We start from the raw sequence: 26,394 nt of genomic DNA on the forward strand, positions 1-26,394 counted from the left end.
ACTACCACCGCCACTACTTCTACTACCACTACGCTACTACCACCGCCACTACCGCCACTACTTCTACTACCACCGCCACTACCGCCACTACTTCTACTACCTCTACTACCGCCACTACTTCTACTACCTCTACTACCGCCACTACCTCTACTACCGCCACTACCTCTACTACCGCCACTACCTCTACTACCGCCACTACCTCTACTACCGCCACTACCGCCACTACTGCTACCGCCACTACCGCCACTACTACCTACCGCCACCTCTACTACCGCCACCTCTACTACCGCCACGCCCTCTACTACCGCCGCCACCTCTACTACCGCCACCGCCACCTCTACTACCGCTACCGCCACCTCTACTACCGCTACTGCCACCTCTACTACCGCTACTACCTCTACTACCGCCACTACCTCTACTACCGCCACTACCTCTACTACCGCCACTACCTCTACTACCGCCACTACCTCTACTACCGCCACTACCTCTACTACCGCCACTACCTCTACTACCTCTACTACCTCTACTACCGCCACTACCTCTACTACCACCACTACCACTACTACCGCCACTACTTCTACTACCACTACTACCGCCACTACTTACTACCGCCACTACCGCCACTACTTCTACTACCGCCACTACCTCTACTACCGCCACTACCTCTACTACCGCCACTACCTCTACTACCGCCACTACCTCTACTACCGCCACTACCGCCACTACTGCTACCGCCACTACCGCCACTACTGCTACCGCTACTACCGCTACCTCTACTACCGCACGCCACCTCTACTACCGCTACCGCCACCTCTACTACCGCTACGCCACCTCTACTACCGCTACCGCCACCTCTACTACCGCTACCGCCACTACTACTACCGCTACGCCACCTCTACTACCGCTACCGCCACCTCTACTACCGCTACCGCCACCTCTACTACCGCTACCGCCACCTCTACTACCGCTACCGCCACCTCTACTACCGCTACTGCCACCTCTACTACCGCTACTGCCACCTCTACTACCGCTACTGCCACCTCTACTACCGCTACTGCCACCTCTACTACCGCTACTGCCACCTCTACTACCGCTACTGCCACCTCTACTACCGCTACTGCCACCTCTACTACCGCTACTGCCACCTCTACTACCGCTACTGCCACCTCTACTACCGCTACTGCCACCTCTACTACCGCTACTGCCACCTCTACTACCGCTACTGCCACCTCTACTACCGCTACTGCCACCTCTACTACCGCTACTGCCACCTCTACTACCGCTACTGCCACCTCTACTACCGCTACTGCCACCTCTACTACCGCTACTGCCACCTCTACTACCGCTACTGCCACCTCTACTACCGCTACTGCTACATTTACTACCGCTACTGCTACCTCCGCTACTGCTACCTCTACTGCTACCTCCGCTACTGCTACCTCTACTGCTACCTCTACCGCTACCTCTACCTCTACTGCTACCGCTACTGCTACCGCTACTGCTACCTCTACTGCTACCTCTGCTGCTACTGCTACCGCTGCTACCGCCGCTGCTACCGCCACTACTACCGCCACTACTGCTACCGCCACTACCACTACTGCTACCTCTACTACCACTACTGCTACCTCTACTACCACTACTGCTACCTCTACTACCACTACTGCTACCTCTACTACCACTACTGCTACCTCTACTACCACTACTGCTACCTCTACTACCACTACTGCTACCTCTACTACCACTACTGCTACCTCTACTACCACTACTGCTACCTCTACTACCACTACTGCTACCTCTACTACCACTACTGCTACCTCTACTACCACTACTGCTACCTCTACTACCACTACTGCTACCTCTACTACCACTACTGCTACCTCTACTGCTACCTCTACTACCTCTACTGCTACCTCTACTACCTCTACTGCTACCTCTACTACCGCTACTGCTACCTCTACTACCACTGCTGCAGCTACCGCTACTGCTATCCTGCTACCTCTACTACCGCCACTACTACCGCCACTACTGCCGCCACTACTACCGCCACTACTGCCGCCACTACTACCGCCACTACTGCCACCTCTACTACCGCTACTGCTACCTCTACTACCGCTACTGCTACCTCTACTACCGCTACTGCTACCTCTACTACCGCTACTGCTACCTCTACTACCGCTACTGCTACCTCTACTACCGCTACTGCTACCTCTACTACCGCTACTGCTACCTCTACTACCACTACTGCTACCTCTACTACCACTACTGCTACCTCTACTACCGCTACTGCTACCTCTACTACCGCTACTGCTACCTCTACTACCGCTACTGCTACCTCTACTACCGCTACTGCTACCTCTACTACCGCTACCTCTGTTACCTCTACTACCGCTACTGCTACCTCTACTACCGCTACTGCCACTACCGCTACCACACCTCTACTACCGCTACTACCGCCACCTCTACCTCTACTACCGCTACACGCTACCTCTACTACCGCTACCTCTACTACCTACCGCTACCTCTACTACCGCTACCGCTACTCTACTACTGCTACCTCTACTACCGCTACCGCTACCTCTACTACCGCTACCGCTACCTCTACTACCGCTACCGCTACCTCTACTACCGCTACCGCTACCTCTACTACCGCTACCGCTACCTCTACTGCTACCGCTACTACTACCGCCACTACTACCGCCACTGCTACCGCCACTGCTACCGCCACTGCTACCGCCACTGCTACCGCCACTGCTACCGCCACTGCTACCGCCACTGCTACCTCTACTACCGCCACTGCTACCTCTACTACCGCCACTGCTACCTCTACTACCGCCACTGCTACCTCTACTACCGCCACTGCTACCTCTACTACCGCCACTGCTACCTCTACTACCGCCACTGCTACCTCTACTACCGCCACTGCTACCTCTACTACCGCCACTGCTACCTCTACTACCGCCACTGCTACCTCTACTACCGCCACTGCTACCTCTACTACCGCCACTGCTACCTCTACTACCGCCACTGCTACCTCTACTACCGCCACTGCTACCTCTACTACCGCTACTGCTACCTCTACTACCGCTACTGCTACCTCTAGCTCACAGAACAGGGCTCCGGGCAGCCGAGCGGAAATGGAGGAAAACTCGCCTCCCTGCGGACCTGGCATCCTTTCACTCCCTCCTCTCTACATTTTCCTCCTCTGTCTCTGCTGCTAAAGCCACTTTCTACCACGCTAAATTCCAAGCATCTGCCTCTAACCCTAGGAAGCTCTTTGCCACCTTCTCCTCCCTCCTGAATCCTCCGCCCCCTCCCCCCTCCTCCTCTCTGCAGATGACTTCGTCAACCATTTTGAAAAGAAGGTCGACGACATCCGATCCTCGTTTGCTAAGTCAAACGACACCGCTGGTTCTGCTCACACTGCCCTACCCTGTGCTCTGACCTCTTTCTCCCTCTCTCTCCAGATGAAATCTCGCGTCTTGTGACGGCCGGCCGCCCAACAACCTGCCCGCTTGACCCTATCCCCTCCTCTCTTCTCCAGACCATTTCCGGAGACCTTCTCCCTTACCTCACCTCGCTCATCAACTCATCCCTGACCGTTGGCTACGTCCCTTCCGTCTTCAAGAGAGCGAGAGTTGCACCCCTTCTGAAAAACCTACACTCGATCCCTCCGATGTCAACAATTACAGACCAGTATCCCTTCTTTCTTTTCTCTCCAAAACTCTTGAACGTGCCGTCCTTGGCCAGCTCTCCCGCTATCTCTCTCTGAATGACCTTCTTGATCCAAATCAGTCAGGTTTCAAGACTAGTCATTCAACTGAGACTGCTCTCCTCTGTATCACGGAGGCGCTCCGCACTGCTAAAGCTAACTCTCTCTCCTCTGCTCTCATCCTTCTAGATCTATCGGCTGCCTTCGATACTGTGAACCATCAGATCCTCCTCTCCACCCTCTCCGAGTTGGGCATCTCCGGCGCGGCCCACGCTTGGATTGCGTCCTACCTGACAGGTCGCTCCTACCAGGTGGCGTGGCGAGAATCTGTCTCCTCACCACGCGCTCTCACCACTGGTGTCCCCAGGGCTCTGTTCTTGGCCCTCTCCTATTCTCGCTATACACCAAGTCACTTGGCTCTGTCATAACCTCACATGGTCTCTCTTATCATTGCTATGCAGACGACACACAATTAATCTTCCTTTCCCCCTTCTGATGACCAGGTGGCTACCGCATCTCTGCATGTCTGGCAGACATATCAGTGTGGATGACGGATCACCACCTCAAGCTGAACTCGGCAAGACGGAGCTGCTCTTCCTCCCGGGGAAGGACTGCCCGTTCCATGATCTCGCCATCTCTGACAACTCCATTGTGTCCTCCTCCCAGAGCGCCAAGAACCTTGGCGTGATCCTGGACAACACCCTGTCGTTCTCAACTAACATCAAGGCGGTGGCCCGTTCCTGTAGGTTCATGCTCTACAACATCCGCAGAGTACGACCCTGCCTCACACAGGAAGCGGCGCAGGTCCTAATCCAGGCACTTGTCATCTCCCGTCTGGATTACTGCAACTCGCTGTTGGCTGGGCTCCCTGCCTGTGCCATTAAACCCCTTCAACTCATCCAGAACGCCGCAGCCCGTCTGGTGTTCAACCTTCCCAAGTTCTCACGTCACCCCGCTCCTCCGTTCTCTCCACTGGCTTCCAGTTGAAGCTCGCATCCGCTACAAGACCATGGTGCTTGCCTACGGAGCTGTGAGGGGAACGGCACCTCAGTACCTCCAGGCTCTGATCAGGCCCTACACCCAAACAAGGGCACTGCGTTCATCCACCTCTGGCCTGCTCGCCTCCCTACCACTGAGGAAGTACAGCTCCCGCTCAGCCCAGTCAAAACTGTTCGCTGCCCTGGCCCCCCAATGGTGGAACAAACTCCCTCACGACGCCAGGACAGCGGAGTCAATCACCACCTTCCGGAGACACCTGAAACCCCACCTCTTTAAGGAATACCTAGGATAGGTTAAGTAATCCCTCTCACCCCACCCCCTAAGTTTTAGATACACTATTGTTAAGTGACTGTCCCACTGGATGTCATAAGGTGAATGCACCAATTTGTAAGTCGCTCTGGATAAGAGCGTCTGCTAAATGACTTAAATGTAAATGTAAATGTACTACCGCTACTGCTACCTCTACTACCGCTACTGCTACCTCTACTACCGCTACTGCTACCTCTACTACCGCTACTGCTACCTCTACTACCGCTACTGCTACCTCTACTACCGCTACTGCTACCTCTACTACCGCTACCTCTACTACCGCTACTGCTACCTCTACTACCTCTACTACCGCTACTGCTACCTCTACTACCGCTACCGCTACTACTCGCTACTACCGCTACCGCTACCTCTACTACCGCTACTGCTGCTACCTCTACTACCGCTACCTGCTACCGCCATCTACTACCTCTACTACCGCTATCGCTACTATCGCTATCGCTATCTCTACTACCGCTACCGCTATCACATTACCGCTACCGCTACCTCTACTACCGCTACCATCTACTCAGCGCTACTGCTACCTCTACTACCGCTACCGCTACCTCTACTGCTACCTCTACTACCTCTACTACCACTACCTCTACCTCTACTACCGCTACGCTACCTCTCTACCGCTACCGCTACCTCTCTACTACCGCTACCTCTACTATCGCTACCTCTACTACCGCTACCTCTACTACCGCTACCGCTGCTACCGCTGCTACCTCTACTACCGCTACCGCTACCTCTACTACCGCTGCTACCGCTACTACCTCTACTACCGCTACTACCGCTGCTACCTCTACTACCGCTACTACCGCTCTACCTACTACCTCTACTACCGCTACCTCTACTACCGCTACCTCTACTACCGCTACCTCTACTACCGCTACCTCTACTACCGCTACCTCTACTACCGCTACCTCTACTACCGCTACTGCTCTACTACCGCTACCTCTACTACCGCTACCTCTACTACCGCTACCTCTACTACCGCTACCTCTACTACCGCTACCTCTACTACCGCTACCTCTACTACCGCTACCTCTACTACCGCTACCTCTACTACCGCTACTACTACTACCGCTACCTCTACTACCGCTACTGCTACCTCTACTACCGCTACTGCTACTGCTACTGCTACTACCGCTACTGCTACCTCTACTACTACCTCTACTACCGCTACTGCTACCTCTACTACCGCTACTGCTACCTCTACTACCGCTACTGCTACCTCTACTACCGCTACTGCTACCTCTACTACCGCTACTGCTGCTACCTCTACTACCGCTACTGCTGCTACCTCTACTACCGCTACTGCTGCTACCTCTACTACCGCCACCGCCTACCGCTACTACCGCTACTGCTGCGCCACTACCGCCGCCACTACCGCTACCGCCACTACCGCTACCACCACTACCGCTACCACCGCTACCGCCACGACCGCTACCACCACGACCGCTACCACCACGACCGCTACCACCGCGACCGCTACCACCACTACCGCTACCACCACTACCGCTACCACCACTACCGCTACCACCACTACCGCTACCACCACTACTGCTACCACCACTACTGCTACCACCACTACTGCTACCACCACTACTGCTACTACCACCACTGCTACTACCACCACTGCTACTACCACCACTGCTACTACCACCACTGCCGCTACCACCACTGCCGCTACCACCACTGCCGCTACGACCACTACTTACACTGGTAGGTCTGCTGCCCTCTCAGGGTCTTCCAGAACTCTGTGGCTGCATGGTTCTGGGGGTTGACCCCCTCCTCGATGGTCTGGATCTGGCTCGCTCTGCAGCCAAGGTCCCTCTTAGTCTGGATACACATGGCCAGCTCAGAGGCCTACAGTACGAGACATACACACAAACACAGAGACAATGTCACTACCTGAAATACACAAGTCAATATTATAAATACAGTAGAATAGGAATTGTGTCAGCCTTGTAAGGGGATTAGGCTTTAGATTTACTTGCAATGACCAATGTCAACAGCCTCGTAATTACCAGACTGATTGTTTGTAGGAGGTTACAATGTCAGAGCCTGCTTGTTGTGTTCTACCAGCAGTACTGTAAGCTGTAATGATGAGTCAGCATTCACCTTGACAGGTCAAGGGTCTCCATACTGTAGTTCAATGTCTTCCTAATGATATCAGTTAAATACTAGAGCTAGTGAAACAAATACAAGGACTGAGGAAAAACTAAGTAGCCTGGGCGAATCAAGCTTAGTAGCCTGGGCGAATCAAGCTTAGTAGCCTGGGCGAATCAAGCTTAGTAGCCTGGGCGAATCAAGCTTAGTAGCCTGGGCGAATCAAGCTTAGTAGCCTGGGCGAATCAAGCTTAGTAGCCTGGGCGAATCAAGCTTAGTAGCCTGGGCGAATCAAGCTTAGTAGCCTGGGCGAATCAAGCTTAGTAGCCTGGGCGAATCAAGCTTAGTAGCCTGGGCGAATCAAGCTTAGTAGCCTGGGCGAATCAAGCTTAGCAGCCTGGGCGAATCAAGCTTAGTAGCCTGGGCGAATCAAGCTTAGCAGCCTGGGCGAATCAAGCTAAAGTCTGTTTGTTTGAAACTGTCTACTGTACACAAACAGGACAGGTTTCATGGGGAATAAAAGCTGCTGTAAGAACAGATGGCACAGCTCTCTGCTGCAATGAGAGAGCAGAACATCTCAACAGTATGTGGCTGAGCCCCTAAATCGCTCCCTATTCCCTATAAACTGCATTACTTTTGACCAGGGCCCATAGCTCCCTATTCCCTATAAACTGCATTACTTTTGACCAGGGCCCATAGCTCCCTATTCCCTATAAACTGCATTACTTTTGACCAGGGCCCATAGCTCCCTATGCTGACGCAGTCTGGCACAGGGAGATGGGGATTCACTATGGATTTCACCAAAGCCCCACACACACACACACACACACACACACGGCGGGGGACTCACTTTGGCTTTCTCTATAACGTTAGCAAACTCTCCCATCCAGACAAAACAGTGCTGAGGAGTAACCAACAGGAAACAGTCTCCACTGTTCAGGGCTGAGGCTCTGGGCTCCACTAGTCTGGTCTGAACGTGACGGCGGCCTGGGTGATAGAGAGAGAAGAGTGAAGCTACAGAACATTTTTAAGAGTATTTTGTTGGATAGGATAGAGACAGCGAGAAACTATATGAGAAGAGTGTGCTGACGGCTCACTGGGTGATAGGTGTAGGTTTATTTGAACATGTTGGTACATATGCAGAAATACACATAAATATATCATACTGTATAAAACATAAGTAAAAATAATTGATCTGCCTAAATATATGGCTAGTGCATCAATAAGGCAAACAAACGGGCATAGCAGCAAGTCAAACGGGCATAGCAGCAAGTCAACCGGGCATAGCAGCAAGTCAACCGGGCATAGCAGCAAGTCAACCGGGCATAGCAGCAAGTCAACCGGGCATAGCAGCAAGTCAACCGGGCATAGCAGCAAGTCAACCGGGCATAGCAGCAAGTCAAACGGGCATAGCAAATGTCTTTGAGTGTCATATGCTTAACTTGGCAGTGTTGTGGAAATTCAGTACTGAGAGACTTGGTCATTTCTTCAAACAATCATCTTTATTTATTATTGATTAATTATTGCAATAATGAGACCGTCAGGCCAACAGTGTTGACTGACGGTTAGTCTGACTTTCCCATAAGCCAGTCTCACACACACACACACACACACACACACACACACACACACACACACACACACACACACACACACACACACACACACACACACACACACACACACACACACACATATATATAGAATGCCAGCTTTTAATAACAGACATCAATCAATTGTCAGCTTCAAGCTCTCTCTCGTAGAAGCCATGTCCTCAACACCCAGGCTAGCTGGAGAGCGCAGTGGAGACCATAAAACACAGCATTAGCAGGACAGAAATATCTTACTTACTGTTCGTTAAGTAAATAATTGCTACGTATCCAACAATTAAGGTGAATACATCATGGTTCCCTCACAATGGTAAGTGCCTAGAAGGACCTCTGGTCAGTTTAGTCTGCTGTCCTTGGCTGGATTAGTCTAGTCTAGGTGTGCAAAAATGCTGTAAAATAATAATGCTTTCAAAAATAGACATGTTAATAGATTATATGGGCTGGCCTAAATGCAAAGTGAGTGAACAGAAGAAACATCTACATCAAATCATTATTTGGTGTTACCAGCCTTTGGCTTCAAAACAGCATCAATTCTAGTAGGTACACTTATACACAGTTTGAAGGAACTCGGCAGGTAGGTTTGCCCAAACATCTTGGAGAACTAACCACAGTTTTTCCTGTGTATTTAGGCAGCCTCAGGTGCTTCTCTCTTCATGTAATCCCAGACAGACTCGATGATGTTGAGATCAAGGGCTCTGTGGGGGGCCATACCATCACTTCCAGGACTCCTTGGTATTCTTTACGCTGAAGTTCGTTCTTAATTACTTTTGCTGTATGCTTGGGGTCGTTGTCATGCAGAATACATTTGGGGCCAATAAGATGCCTCCCTGATGGTATTGCTTGATGGATAAGTATCTGCATGTACTTCTCAGCATTGAAGAGACCATTCATTCTGACCAAATCACCAACTCCATTTGTAGAAATACAGCCCCAAACTTGCAAGGAACCTCCACCATGCTTCACTGTTGCCTGCAGACACTCATTCGTGTACCGCTCTCCAGCCCTTCGGCAAACAAACTGTCTTCTGCTACAGCCAAATATTACAAATTTTGACTCATCAGTCCAGAGCATCTGCTGCCATTTTTCTGCACCCCAGTTCCTGCGTTTCCGTGCATAGTTGAGTCGTTTGGCCTTGTTTCCACGTCGGATGTATGGCTTTTTGGCCGCAAGTTTTCCATGAAGGCTTCTGACCAGACTTCTCCAGACAGTAGATGGGTGTACCAGGGTCCCACTGTTTTCTGCCAATGCTGAGCTGATGGCACTGCTGGACATCTTCTGATTGCGAAGGGAAGTAAACATGATGTGTCTCGTCTGCTGCAGTAAGTTTCCTTGGCCGACCACTGTGTCCACGGTCCTCAACGTTGCCCGTTTCTTTGTGCTTCTTCAAAAGAGCTTGGACAGCACATCTGGAAACACCTGTCTGCCTTGACATGTCTGCATGAGAGAGACCTTACTGATGCAGTCTTGTTGCTGTGCTCAGTATTGCCATGGTGTATGACATTTGACAGGGCCCTCACCCTCACCCAGTTGCATTCCTCCTTCACAGCTGTTTCTGTTAATGATTGTGTTTCAACCTACATATTGAATTGATGATCATTAGCACCTGTTTGGTAAAATTGTTTAATCATACAACTGACTAAATGCCTACAAAATCCCTGACTCTCTGTAAGTGTACCTACAAAAATTGATGCTGTTTTGAAGTCAGTGTGATCACACCAAATATGGATTTGATGTAGATTGTTCTTCTGTTCACTCACTTTGCATTTAGTTAATTGGTAAATATAAACTATTAAAATGTCTAATTTTGAAAGTATTCTTACTTTACAGCATTTTTTCACACCAGTCTAAAACGTTTGCACAGTACTGTATGTATGCGTGTAAACTGCATGTTTTAACCATCCCGCCATGATGCTCTCTCTCTTTCGAACTCCAATCCATTTCCTCCTCCATCCCTCCCAGAGACACTCTCTTATCTGATGGATAAATGACGCCAGAGGAAAAACCTCTGATGTGATGCAACATTCTACCTCAATGTACGCAGTAAGGTAAGCCTGGTCACAAACAGAATGGAGCTCGTCTCCTGTTTCTATAGTAACGCAGCTTGACGTAAAAGTGTCCACCTCTGGACAGGCTGACTGACGCAGACACTTACCAGGGATGGAACCCCCAACCTTCCAATCTCAGGGCACATGCTAACAACAAGGCCACTGATTTGGTCCAATGACAGAGTCCTCCAGAAATAACAGAACCTGTTCTCATTCAGGAAAAACCTAGGGAATATGTTCACTCTAAAATGTCCTGTTTAGCTTTCACTATGACGTTGAGCAACCTCAATGTCAACATCCTGATTTTGAACTGATAGCTTGCCCCAAAACCAAAGTTGGTTAGACGTTTTAAAGTGGACATCAACATTGTTGATCAGTACATATCTACACTATCTATATACAGCTCTTTGTCGAATGAATGGGAAAGATACTATAGACACATACAGTAACTTTCACAAAATTCTCAGGTTTTCCAGAAATTCCTGGAAGATTCAATGGAATAAGATGGAATCTTTCAACCAGTATTTCTGCAAACGTTATAACCTTACTATAAGTAAGTAGCGCAGAAGGAATCTCACCTTTGACCTGAATCAACATGAGGTTCTTGTAGGGCACAGCGCTGTTGTTAGACATCTGCTCGGAGATGTTGACGCTCCTCAGACTCACGTTGTTTGAGTTCTCCTTACTGGACAGCCCAGCATCGGAGTACATCTGAGTACTAGTATTCACTAAAGCACACAGGAGGAGGACTCTTATTCACTAAAACACACAGGAGGAGGACTCTTATTCACTAAAGCACACAGGAGGAGGACTCTTATTCACTAAAGCACACAGGAGGAGGAGTGAGTAGTGTGTGCAAATATTAGGGGTGCACACAGATTCTGTACTTAGGTAAAACCTCCTAAATATAAATGCACTCTTACGCTCCTATGACAGAAGCATAAGATTTCCATATAAAGCCTTCTGATGGCATGTAGCTAAACCTTTGAAATAGTCTCTAATACATGTAACACACATACATGTAACATACACACACTCACACTTCTCATCCCTCATCCTCTTGCTCTCTATGAGGCCGATGTTGAGTCTCTGCTCAGTGTACTCGTGTCTGATGTCCTCCCTGGACGCCAGCATCTTCAGAGGGTTCTTAGACGACTGGACGTTCCTAGACGGTCTCACAGCCCGTTTGTGCTGCGCTAAGGCGGAGGTCAACCTGGACAGGGAAAGAGGCGAAAGAGCCGGGGCGAGGGACAGAAGGTGAGAGAGAGAGAGAGCGAGAAAGAGAGAGGGACAAAGAGAGCCCGAAACAAAAAGATAAGAAAAATGACAAATCCTTGAATCAGCAGTCAAAGACTATCAGAATCCTGTGGATACCCCAATTATTGGAAAGTTTTTATTGGAAAAACTATGCACTCTCCAAAACAAAAAGGCCTGTGGTGCTGATGGTATTTTAAATGAAATGATCAAATATACAGACCACAAATTCAAATTGGCTATACTCAAACTCTTCCTCATTATCCTCACTGCATGTATTTTCCCTGATATTTGGAACCAGGGATTGATCACACCAATCTACAAAAATTGAGAAAAATTTGACCCAAATAAGAGGAATTTGCATTAACAGCAACTTGGGGAAAATTCTCTGTATTATTATAAATAGCAGACGACATAATTTCCTTGACGAACACAGCGTCCTGAGCAGAAGCCAGATTGGATTTCTAAAAAATGATCGTACAACAGACCACATTTACACCCTACACACTAACTGACAAACAAGTAAACCAAAACAAAGGCAACATCTACTCGTGTTGTAGATTTCAAGAAAGCATTTGATTCAATTTGGCACGAAGGTATTTTTTTATAAACTAATAGAAAGTGGTATTGGAGGGAAAACATATGTTATTAAATCAATGTACACTAAAAACAAATGTACGGATAAAATTGGCAACAAGCAAAGACTTCTCTCAGGGACGGGGAGTGAAAAAGGGCTGCCCAATAAGTCCAACACTATTTAACATCTACATTAATGAATTGGCAAAAACTTTAGAAGAATCGACAGCACCTGGTATCACCCTACACAATACTGAAATCAAGTGTCTGCTGTACGCAGATGACATGGTGCTGCCGTCTCCCACTAAAGAGGGGTTACAGCAGCACCTAGATCGTCTTCACAGGTTCTGTTAGACCTGGGCTCTGACCGTTAACCACGGGTTCTGTCAGACCTGGGCTCTGACCGTTAACCACGGGTTCTGTCAGACCTGGGCTCTGACCGTTAACCACGGGTTCTGTCAGACCTGGGCTCTGTTAACCGGGTTCTGTCAGACCTGGGCTCTGACCGTTAACCACGGGTTCTGTCAGACCTGGGCTCTGACCGTTAACCACGGGTTCTGTCAGACCTGGGCTCTGACCGTTAACCACGGGTTCTGTCAGACCTGGGCTCTGACCGTTAACCACGGGTTCTGTCAGACCTGGGCTCTGACCGTTAACCTAAAATAATATAATGATATTCCAAAAAAAGGTCTGGAAATCAGGATGACAAATATAAATTCTATTTGGACAGAAATCTATTAGAACACACCAAAAATTACACATATCTAGGACTAAATATCAGCAACACAGGTAGCTTTCACATGGCTGTGAATGAGCTCAGAGACAAAGCAAGAAGAGCATTCTATGCCATTAAAAGGAACATTAAAATCAAAATTCCAATTAGAATCTGGCTTAAAATTTTCCAATCGGTTATAGAACCAATTACTCTATATGGCAGTGAAGTATGGGGTCCACTCTCTCTCAAACAATGAATCTACCAAATGGGACAAACGTCCAATTGAAATATTTCATGCAGAGTTTCGTAAGTTTGTATTGCAAGTGCAAAGAAAAACTCCAAATAAAGCAAGTAGAGCAGAATTGGGCCAATACCCCCTCATTCAAATAGAAGAAAGACCCATCACATTTTACAACCATCTAAAAACAAGTGACCCCAAAAACATTCCATCACACAGCTCTATAATGTCAAGAGATTAAACAAGAGAAGAGTCCCCTCAGCCAGCTGGTTCTGAGGCTCGGTTCACTAACCCAAACCAACCCCATAGAGCCTCAGGACAGCACTCAGAAAATCTGGCCCAACCAAATCATCACAAAACAAAAATGAAAAATATATCACCTATTGGAAAGACACCACAAAAAAAATCTAAGTAAACTTCAATGCTATTTGGCTCTAAACAAACAGTACATGGTGGCAGACTATCAGACCACTGTGACTGATAGAAAACTGAGGAAAACACTGACTAGGTACAGACTCAGTGAGCACAGTCTGGCTATAGAGACCGGTCGTCACAGACAAACCTGGCTGCCCAGAGAGGACAGTCTGGCTATAGAGACCGGTTGTCACAGACAAACCTGGCTGCCCAGAGAGGACAGATTGTGCTCACTCTGCTCCAAGGTAGAGACAGAGCTGCATTTCCTATTACACTGACAAATACTCAGATCTAAGAGAATTTCTTTCCAAAAATTATAAATCAATACAAAGAATTTGAAACTATAAAAGATGAAGAAAAAAAATCTAATATTTATTGGGTGAAAAGCCAAAAATGTGCCGTTTTGGCAGCCAAATATGTGTCCTCCTGCCACAACCTGAGGGACAGCCAATGAAAAGTGCAATGTAATGTCGATAATATTTCAAATCTCGTTTTGTCTGGTCTTTCATACCGTGTCATGTGTCTTCTCAGTCATGTTGACACTGGTCTACTACTATTGTATTAATGTATTGTGGTTCTCATTAATATAGTTGTTGTAGTTGTTGTTAATGGTAATCCCATGTCCACTACTACTATTATTATTGCTGTTGGTCCCATCATTTATATATATATATTATTTTTTAAATATTTTTTGTTGTTGTCCTATATGTATACTTTGACTATATAAGTAATAATGAACATGCCATGTCAATGAGGGACAGAGACAGAGACAGCGAGAGAGAGCGAGACAGCGAGAGAGAGCGAGACAGCGAGAGAGAGCGAGACAGCGAGAGAGAAGCGAGACAGCGAGAGAGAAGCGAGACAGCGAGAGAGAAGCGAGACAGCGAGAGAGAAGCGAGACAGCGAGAGAGAAGCGAGACAGCGAGAGAGAAGCGAGACAGCGAGAGAGAGAAGCGAGAGAGAGAAGAGAGAGAGACAGCGAGAGAGAGAGGCGAGAGAAGCGAGAGAGAGAAGCGAGAGATAGCGAGAGACGCAGTAAAAGTCCATGCAATGTAACTACATCCAATGTCATACGTCATCTCTGACCAAAGGTTTACCTGATTCCAGAAATATTCTAACCAGAATTTTGCAAATACTTCATTATTTGGTGAAATTGTTGTTTACTTTGGTGCCTGAGTGCCAAAGATGGCATCAAAGTCATCGTCGATCTCGATCCTGCTGGGCATGCGTGGGAAATCAGCCACGTGACTGAAGAACTTGGAGAAGAGCTCATCGTCCATCCTCATCACCTCCTTCACAGCCTTCTCAGTCACTGTCAGAGTGGTCTCCTGAAGATCTGCCACTGACAGAAACACAAAGGTCAAATTCCTACTGGAACAACAGTATAGCTTCCTTCCTCACAAGCTAAGCTGGTATTCCATATTTGATCTCATTGTCTCCAAAACACACTCTTGAAAAACCCTTAGCCGGAGACGCCACTGAACAGCTAGCAACTCGATGGCGTGGGTAAAGACAACTGAAAAATGTCAGCACCAACCTCTACTGTTCAGACGTCCCAAAAAGGTCTCCAATTTATCCAGCTTCTTATCCGACTCCAAGTTCCTCTCTGGTCTGGCTTCGATTTCTGGTGGATTAGACAGAGTTGAATTCATGATAGATACAGTGAGGCCATGTTGTGATTGTACGTTTCAAATAAATGTGATTAGGGATGCAAAGTTCTGGTCACTTTCCCAAAATCTCAGTTGGAAGATTCCTTGAGTCAGGATGGAAAACGCAGGAAATCCATGAATCCTCCAACCAAGATTTCTGGAAAACCTGGGAATTTTGCAATTCTACACTGCATCCTTTGTGGACTGTATGACTGACCCTCCTGAGGTTTGTACCCAGTCACACTGCTCTTGAGTTTGGTGGAGACGGGAGACACGATAGGGCTGATGGCTGAGGAAGAGGCTGTCAGACCTGTAAACACAATCACACACAAACAGAGGACAGAATAACCTAACTGGGTAGCCTTCTTTTAACACCACACAGCTAATAGTGATATGTTCAAGCAGTAAGGCACGAGGGGGTGTGGTATAGTGCCAATATACCATGGCTAAGGGCTGTTCTTACACACGATGCAAAGCGGAGTGCCTGGTGACCTTACCTTAGCTGTGGTATATTGACCATATACCCATCCCCCTCATGCCTTATTGATTAAATAGATCAATGTTAGCTGTGATATATTTTCCAACGTAATTAGAGCAGTCAAAAATAAATATTTTGTCATACCCATGGTATACGGTCTGATATACCATGGCTGTCAGCCAATCAGCATTCAGGGCTCAAACCCCCCAGTTTATAATATGCTTCAATAACTAGTAAGCCAATTCAAATCATACATTCAGAGATCAACAAATTCACCAGTTATTATTTGCTAATGAAATTAGAGAACCCCCCCCCAAGCTCACAGGGACAACCAGTCAACATTCTCATCAAATACATAAGGAAGGCCTCCCGAGTGGTGCAGTGGTCTAAGGCATGACATCGCAGTGCCAGCTGTGCCACTAGAGATTCTGGGTTCAAGTTCAGGCTCTGTCACAGCCAGCCGTGACCGGGAGACCCATGGGTCGGCGCACAATTGGCACAATGCACGCTGACACGGGCACAATGCACGCTGACACGGTCGTCAGGTGTACAACGCTCCCTCCGACACATTGGTGCGGCTGGCTTCCGGGTTAAGCGGGCGATGTGTCAAGAAGTAGCGAGGCTTGGCTGGGTTGTGTTTCGGAGGACGCACGGCTCTCGAACTTCGCCTCTCCCGAGTCCATACGAGAGTTGCAGCGATGAGGCTCGACTGTAAATACCAATTGGAAACCACGAAGTTGGGGAGAAAAAAAAAGGATAAATAATAAAATAAATAAAGTGAGTGGACAGTAAATGATCAGACAAATGGACCATCCGTGTTCTAACCTTTCTTGACCATGTGTTCGGTCACAGTGTACTGGGGAGAGTTGTTGGCCACGCCCTTTCCTGTCGACTCCCAGGCCTCGTCCCTTGAAGAGATCTGCTTCCTCTCCTCTATGGACATCTGAGCCTGGATCTCCATCTCCTTTCCCATCCTCTGAACACACACAGTTATATACACTGTTACATATACTGTCACACACAGTTACATACACTACCGTTTGGGGTCACTTAGAAATGTCCTTGTTTTCCAGTCTGAGATATGGCTTTTTCTTTGCAACTCTGCCTAGAAGGTTTCTTGGCAATTTCTCACATGGAATAGCCTTCATTTCTCAGAATGATGAGTATCAGAAGTTTTGTTTCTGGCCACTTTGAGCCCTTAATTGCACCCACAAGTGCTGATGCTCCAGATACTCAACTAGTAAAGAAGGCCAGTTTTATTGCTTCTTTAAATCAGCAATTCAGCTATGCTAAACTAATTGCAATAGGGTTTTCTAATGATCAATTAGCCTTTTAAAATTAGAAACTTGGATTAGCTAACACAACGTGCCATTGAAACACAGGAGTGATGGTTGCTGATAATGGGCCTCTGTACGCCTATGTAGATATTCCATAAAAATCTGCCATTTCCAGCTACAATAGTCATGTACAACATTAAATGTCTACACAGTATTTCTGATCAACTTGATGTTATTTTAATGGACAAAAAAAATAGAAATAAATGACCCCAAACCTTTGAATAGTAGTGTACACTGTTACACATTTCCTGTTACACATACTGTTACGTACACTGTTAAGTATATTGTTACACATCCTGTTACAGGATGGTGGCAGGGTAGCCTAGCGGTTAGAGCATTGGACTAGTAACCGAAAGGTTGCAAGTTCAAATCCCCGACAAGGTACAAATCTGCCGTTCTGCCCCTGAACAGGCAGTTAACCCACTGTTCCTAGGCAGTCATTGAAAATAAGAATTTGTTCTTAACTGACTTGCCTAGTAAAATAAAGGTAAAATATATACAGAATTACACATCCTGATACATATACTGTGTCATGACGTTGGTCTGGGGATAGGTTTATGACAGCCATAAATGCCTCTTTCCCCCTCTCTACTCTACTGATGTTTAACATAGAGATTCTGGGAACATCAGAACATCAGTAGGTGGGGGGAAATGAAATATATTCTGGTAATGCGACCAATTGAACATATGCGGTGGTACTTAATGAATATGATGTCAGTTCGGTTGTTGTCATCTGAGACATTCTCATCAATGATAAGATGACAAACGCTACAGTGGAAAGTCTACACAGAGTTATCGGATTCACATGGAATTGTTGTTCAATTTAAATGTTTGAATATGAAATTATTCGTGATGGGATGAAATGTGATTTTAGCTTCGAAAATGTGAGATTTGGGTTTTCATAAGATGGGGCTCTGCTCAATCAGTGGCCGCCCCTGTGAAAGGACATGGGCTATAAAACTTTTCAAACACGCCCTCCTCTCCCTTCCTATATAAGCCCTTGACGACAATATAACCTCCTGTTCCAAGGACGTGAGGACGACGGCCCGATGTCGGAATGGTTCAGATAATAACTACAGAACGAAGCCAACATCAGCGTGAGCTTTGGTTGAGAATGGTATGAACTTTGAACTCTTATTCACGACAGAAGTGATACCTCCTAGCTGTTGAGTTAGCAACAGCCGCTGCAAACGATGGTTAAGAAGGAACAGACAGAGTATCCCGTCTACCACACAACGATGTTACTACAACGTATTCAATTTACCAGCAGAGACATTCTTCAAGGGACAAAGGACTCGGTTGGTGAACACAGCCTTCCATCTACCACCAACCTACTGAAGTGCAGCTCAGAGTAAATATTTATTGCATTTTCCTTTTCCAAATGGGCGGTAATTTAGAATGCATAAGATACTGTATTTACGATAGCACAGCTTTGCCCTTTGTTCCTCACTCTTTCATTCAAACCCAGCCCCTTTTCTTTTGTGTAAACAGCTGTCTGTCATATCTGTTCCGCCCGCTAGGGACGTTTTCCTTTATGACGTAATTTGTAATCAAGGTATAATTCATTCTGTGTATATGTAATTCTGTGTGATTAATTAGGTATTTAGTAAATACACAATTAAACCCAATTTTGCATTGCTGATTCAACTTGTTAGCCAAGGTTTTCAGATGAGACTGAATTAAGGTGACGATTAATATTGACTGCTATTGATGTAAAATATTACTAGGTCTTTAAGAGTTTATTCGGAAGATAACAGCTCTATAAATATTATTTTGTGGTGCCCGACTAGTTAATTACATTTACATGATTAGCTCAATCAGGTAACATTAATTACGGATAAATTATTTTATAGAATAGCATGTCATATCACTTAATCCAGCATAGCCAAAGAAACGACAACTGTTACAGATTTACATACTGTATGTAACAGTGTATGTAACTGTGTACCAGTCAAAAGATTAGACACACCTACTCATTCAAGGGTTTTTCTTCATTTTTACTATTTTCTACATTGTAGAATAGTGAAGACATCAAAACTATGAAATAACACATGTTATAACCAAAAAAAAAAGTGTTAAACAAATCTAAATATATTTTAGATTTTTCAAAGTAGCCAACATTTGCCTTGATGGCAGCTTTGCACACTCTTGGCATTCACTCAACCAGCATCACCTGGAAGGCTTTTCCAACAGTTTTGAAGGAGTTCCCACATATGCTAAGCACTTTTTTTCCTTCACTCTGTAGTCCAACTCATCCCAAACCATCTCAATTGAGTTGAGGTTGGGTGATTGTGGAGGCCAGGTTATCTGATGCAGCAATCCATCACTCTCCTTCTTGGCCAAATAGCCCTCATACAACCTGGAGGGGTGTTGTGCTGTTGAAAAACAAATGATAGTGGGACAAAGGGCAAACCAGATGGGATGGCGTATCGCTGCAGAATGCTGTGGTAGTCATGCTGGTTAAGTGTGCCTTGAATTGTAAAAAACAAAATCCTACACTGTCACCAGTAAAGCACCCCCACACCACCACCTCCATGCTTCACGGTGGGAACCACATGTATACTCTTTTTACTTTGGTATTTTGGTATATTTTGGTATATACTTTGGTATTTACTTTGGAACAATATAAAGACATCCATGTTTTTTGCTGTTGGTTATATGTAGCCAACAGTCTTTGGTCTGGATAAGACTAAATGAAAATGTAAATGTAAATGTAATGCATAGATCATCCATTCACCTACTCTGCGTCTCAAAGACAAGGCGGTTGGAACCAAAAATCTCAAATTTGGACTCCAGACCAAAGGACAGATTTCCAGGTTTCCATTGCCCATTGTTCGTGTTTCTTGGCCCAAGCAAGTCCTTCTTATTGGTGTCCTTTAGTAGTGGTTTCTTTGCAGAAAATCGACCATGAAGGCCTGATTCACACAGGCTCCTCTGAACAATTGTTGTTGAGATGTATCTGTTACTTGAACTCTGAAGCCTTTATTTGGGCTGAAATCTGAGGTGCAGTTAACTCTAATGAACTTATCCTCTGCAGCAGAGGTAACTTTGGTTATTCCTTTCCTGTGGCGGTCCTCATGAGAGCCATTTTCATCATAGCGCTTGATGGTTTTTGCGAGTGCACTTGAAGAAGTTCTTGAAATTTTCCGGATTGACTGACCTTAATGTCTTAAAGTAATGATGGGCTGTCGTTTTTCTTTGCTTATTTGAACTGTTCATGTCATAATATGGACTTGGTCTTTTACTAAATAAGGCTTCTGTGTACCACTTTGTCCCTATTTTTACAACTGATTGGCTCAAACGTATTAAGAAGGAAAGAAATTACACAAATTAACAAGGCACACCTGTTAATTAAAATGCATTCCAGATGACTACCTCATGAAGCTGGTTGAGAGAATGCCAAGAGTGTGCAAAGCATCAAGGCAAAGTGTGGCTACTCAAATATAAAATATATTTTGATTTGTTTAACACTTTTGGTTACTACATGATTCCATATGTGTTATTTCATAGTTTTGATGTCTTCACTATTATTCTACAATGTAAAAAATGAAAACCCTTGAATGAGTAGGTATGTCCAAACTTTTGACTGGTACTGTTACACACACCGTTACACGCTGTTACAAATACTATTACACGCTGTTACAAATACTATTACACGCTGTTACAAACACTATTACACGCTGTTACACACACTATTACACACACTATTACACGCTGTTACACACACTATTACACGCTGTTACACGCTGTTACACACACACTATTACACGCTGTTACACACACACTATTACACGCTGTTACACACACACTATTACACGCTGTTACACACACACTATTACACGCTGTTACACACACACTATTACACGCTGTTACACACACACTATTACACGCTGTTACACACACACTATTACACACACGCTATTACACACACGCTATTACACACACGCTATTACACACACGCTATTACACACACGCTATTACACACACGCTATTACACACACGCTGTTACACACACGCTGTTACACACACACTATTACACGCTGTTACACACACACTATTACACGCTGTTACACACACACTATTACACGCTGTTACACACACTATTACACGCCGTTACACACACTATTACACGCCGTTACACACACTATTACACGCCGTTACACACACTATTACACGCTGTTACACACACACTATTACACGCTGTTACACACACACTATTACACGCTGTTACACACACACTATTACACGCTGTTACACACACACTATTACACGCTGTTACACACACACTATTACACGCTGTTACACACACACTATTACACGCTGTTACACACACACTATTACACGCTGTTACACACACACTATTACACGCCGTTACACACACTATTACACGCCGTTACACACACTATTACACGCCGTTACACACACTATTACACGCCGTTACACACACTATTACACGCCGTTACACACACTATTACACGCCGTTACACACACTATTACACGCCGTTACACACACTATTACACGCCGTTACACACACTATTACACGCCGTTACACACACTATTACACGCCGTTACACACACACTATTACACGCTGTTACACACACACTATTACACGCTGTTACACACACACTATTACACGCTGTTACACACACACTATTACACGCTGTTACACACACACTATTACACGCTGTTACACACACACTATTACACGCTGTTACACACACACTATTACACGCTGTTACACACACACTATTACACGCTGTTACACACACACTATTACACGCTGTTACACACACACTATTACACGCTGTTACACACACACTATTACACGCTGTTACACACACACTATTACACGCTGTTACACACACACTATTACACGCTGTTACACACACACTATTACACGCTGTTACACACACACTATTACACGCTGTTACAAATACTATTACACACGTTACACATACTATTACACACGTTACACATACTATTACACACGTTACACATACTATTACACACGTTACACATACTATTACACACGTTACACATACTATTACACGCAATAACACATGTTACACATACTATTACACGCTGTTACACACACTATTACACACACTATTACGCGCTGTTACACACACTATTACGCGCTGTTACACACACTATTACACACACTATTACGCGCTGTTACACACATTACAAATACTATTACACACTATTACGCGCTGTTACACACACTATTACGCGCTGTTACACACACTATTACGCGCTGTTACACACACTATTACGCGCTGTTACACACACTATTACGCGCTGTTACACACACTATTACTCGCTGTTACACACACTATTACGCGCTGTTACACACACTATTACGCGCTGTTACACACTATTACGCGCTGTTACACACACTATTACACACACTATTACGCGCTGTTACACACACTATTACACACACTATTACGCGCTGTTACACACACTATTACACACACTATTACGCGCTGTTACACACGTTACAAATACTATTACACACTATTACACGCTGTTACACACTATTACGCGCTGTTACACACACTATTACGCGCTGTTACACACGTTACAAATACTATTACACACTATTACGCGCTGTTACACACACTATTACGCGCTGTTACACACACTATTACGCGCTGTTACACACACTATTACGCGCTGTTACACACACTATTACGCGCTGTTACACACACTATTACGCACTGTTACACACACTATTACGCTCTGTTACACACACTATTACGCGCTGTTACACACACTATTACGCGCTGTTACACACTATTACGCGCTGTTACACACTATTACGCGCTGTTACACACTATTACGCGCTGTTACACGTTACAAATACTATTACACACTATTACGCGCTGTTACACACACTATTACGCGCTGTTACACACACTATTACGAGCTGTTACACACACTATTACGCGCTGTTACACACTATTACGCGCTGTTACGCGCTATTACACACTATTACGCGCTGTTACACACTATTACGCGCTGTTACACGTTACAAATACTATTACGCGCTCTTACACACACTATTACGCCCTGTTACACACACTATTACGCGCTGTTACACACACTATTACGCGCTGTTACACGTTACAAATACTATTACGCGCTGTTACACACTATTACGCGCTGTTACACGTTACAAATACTATTACACACTATTACGCGCTGTTACACGTTACAAATACTGTTACACGCGCCGTTACACGCGCCGTTACACACGCCGTTACACACGCCGTTGCGCGCCGTTACGCGCCGTTACACACGCCGTTACGGGCCGTTACACACGCCGTTACGCGCCGTTACACACGCGTTACGATTGGATAACACGCCGTTACGCGCCGTTACACACGCCGTTACGCGCCGTTACACACGCCATTACGCGCCGTTACACACGCCATTACGCGCCGTTACACACGCCATTACGCGCCGTTACACACGCCATTACGCGCCGTTACGTGATCGAGGAATAGGATGAGTAGGAATAGGGGGAAGTGATCATGTGTACACAAGACACACGTATAACCAGTCCTTATCAGTGACAGGCATGACGGGATAATGAAAGACCACATTTTGCGTACTAAATGGCACCCTATTCACTTTATAGTGCACTACTTTAGACCGGGACCCTTGACAGAGGTAGTGCACTACATAGGGAATAGGGTGCCATTTAAGACACAGCCCAAGTACCAGGCAGAACAGTGAAACATGCATGGCAGGTGCATGTTCTTACCTGACTGTGAGGGTCAATAACTTGGCACTTATGGCCAAGAGAGATGGGAGGAGAATATGAGGAGGATAAGACAGGTTCCCAAGGACAGAGGCGATTGGATAAGACATTTATTAGGACAGAGGCGATTGGATATGACCGGTTCCTAAGGACAGAGGCAATTGGATAAGACAGGTTCCCAAGGACAGAGGTGATTGGATAAGACAGGTTCCCAAAGACAGAGGTGATTGGATAAGACAGGTTCCCAAGGACAGAGGTGATTGGATAAGACAGGTTACCAAAGACAGAGGTGATTGGATAAGTGCATAAGAGAAGAAGAGATGTCGATCAATGGTGTCTGTTGTCACTTTAGCCAACGTCTTCTGTATAGAACTCAACAACCCGGTCGCATTCACAGGTAGTATCACATTTTCACTTCATTTCATTACAGTACAACGGTTTGATTTGTTTGATCGTAGCTAGCTACATAGCCGTCTTTGTATCAAAGATAATTGTGTAGTCTAGAGCGATTTTCTAGGTTCGCTAGCCAGCTATTGTCGTTCTTTTAACGCAACGTAACGTAAACAACACTGCTAGCTAGCCAGCTAGCCCCCGAATAGCAACACTGCAGAAACTATTACACTCAACGGAACGACTTGATTAGTGTAGTGTCAACAACGCACCCACTGCCAGCTGGCCTACTTCAGCAGTACTGTATCATTTTAATCATTTTAGTCAATAAGATTCTTGCTACGTAGCTTAACTTTCTGAACATTCGAGACGTGTAGTCCACTTGTCATTCCAATCTCCTTTGCATTAGCGTAGCCTCTTCTGTAGCCTGTCAACTATGTGTCTGTTTATCCCTGTTCTCTCCTCTCTGCACAGACCATACAAACGCTCCACACCGCGTGGCCGCGGCCACCCTACTCTGGTGGTCCCAGCGCGCACGACCCACGTGGAGTTCCAGGTCTCCGGTAGCCTCTGGAACTGCCAATCTGCAGTCAACAAGGCAGAGTTCATCTCAGCCTATGCCTCCCTCCAGTCCCTCGACTTCTTGGCACTGACGGAAACATGGATCACCACAGACAACACTGCTACTCCTACTGCTCTCTTCGTCCGCCCACGTGTTCTCGCACACCCCGAGAGCGTCTGGTCAGCGGGGTGGTGGCACCGGGATCCTCATCTCTCCCAAGTGGTCATTCTCTCTTTCTCCCCTTACCCATCTGTCTATCGCCTCCTTTGAATTCCATGCTGTCACAGTTACTAGCCCTTTCAAGCTTAACATCCTTATCATTTATCGCCCTCCAGGTTCCCTCGGAGAGTTCATCAATGAGCTTGATGCCTTGATAAGCTCCTTTCCTGAGGACGGCTCACCTCTCACAGTTCTGGGCGACTTTAACCTCCCCACGTCTACCTTTGACTCTTTCCTCTCTGCCTCCTTTCCACTCCTCTCCTCTTTTGACCTCACCCTCTCACCTTCCCCCTACTCACAAGGCAGGCAATACGCTCGACCTCATCTTTACTAGATGCTGTTCTTCCACTAACCTCATTGCAACTCCCCTCCAAGTCTCCGACCACTACCTTGTATCCTTTTCCCTCTCGCTCTCATCCAACACCTCCCACACTGCCCCTACTCGGATGGTATCGCGCCGTCCCAACCTTCGCTCTCTCTCCCCCGCTACTCTCTCCTCTTCCATCCTATCATCTCTTCCCTCCGCTCAAACCTTCTCCCACCTATCTCCTGATTCTGCCTCCTCAACCCTCCTCTCCTCCCTCTCTGCATCCCTTGACTCTCTATGTCCCCTATCCTCCAGGCCGGCTCGGTCCTCCCCTCCCGCTCCGTGGCTCGATGACTCATTGCGAGCTCACAGAACAGGGCTCCGGGCAGCCGAGCGGAAATGGAGGAAAACTCGCCTCCCTGCGGACCTGGCATCCTTTCACTCCCTCCTCTCTACATTTTCCTCCTCTGTCTCTGCTGCTAAAGCCACTTTCTACCACGCTAAATTCCAAGCATCTGCCTCTAACCCTAGGAAGCTCTTTGCCACCTTCTCCTCCCTCCTGAATCCTCCTCCCCCCCCCCTCCTCCCTCTCTGCAGATGACTTCGTCAACCATTTTGAAAAGAAGGTCGACGACATCCGATCCTCGTTTGCTAAGTCAAACGACACCGCTGGTTCTGCTCACACTGCCCTACCCTGTGC

General features: G+C 46.5%; 1 pseudogene; it reads right to left on the reverse strand.

The window, feature by feature from the left end:
• LOC124009447 overlaps positions 1-26,394 on the reverse strand; it is a 128,687-nt pseudogene that overhangs the window by 26,773 nt on the left and 75,520 nt on the right.

This window comes from Oncorhynchus gorbuscha, linkage group LG22 (genome assembly GCF_021184085.1).
Source record: "Oncorhynchus gorbuscha isolate QuinsamMale2020 ecotype Even-year linkage group LG22, OgorEven_v1.0, whole genome shotgun sequence".
NCBI classification, from domain to species: domain Eukaryota; kingdom Metazoa; phylum Chordata; class Actinopteri; order Salmoniformes; family Salmonidae; genus Oncorhynchus; species Oncorhynchus gorbuscha.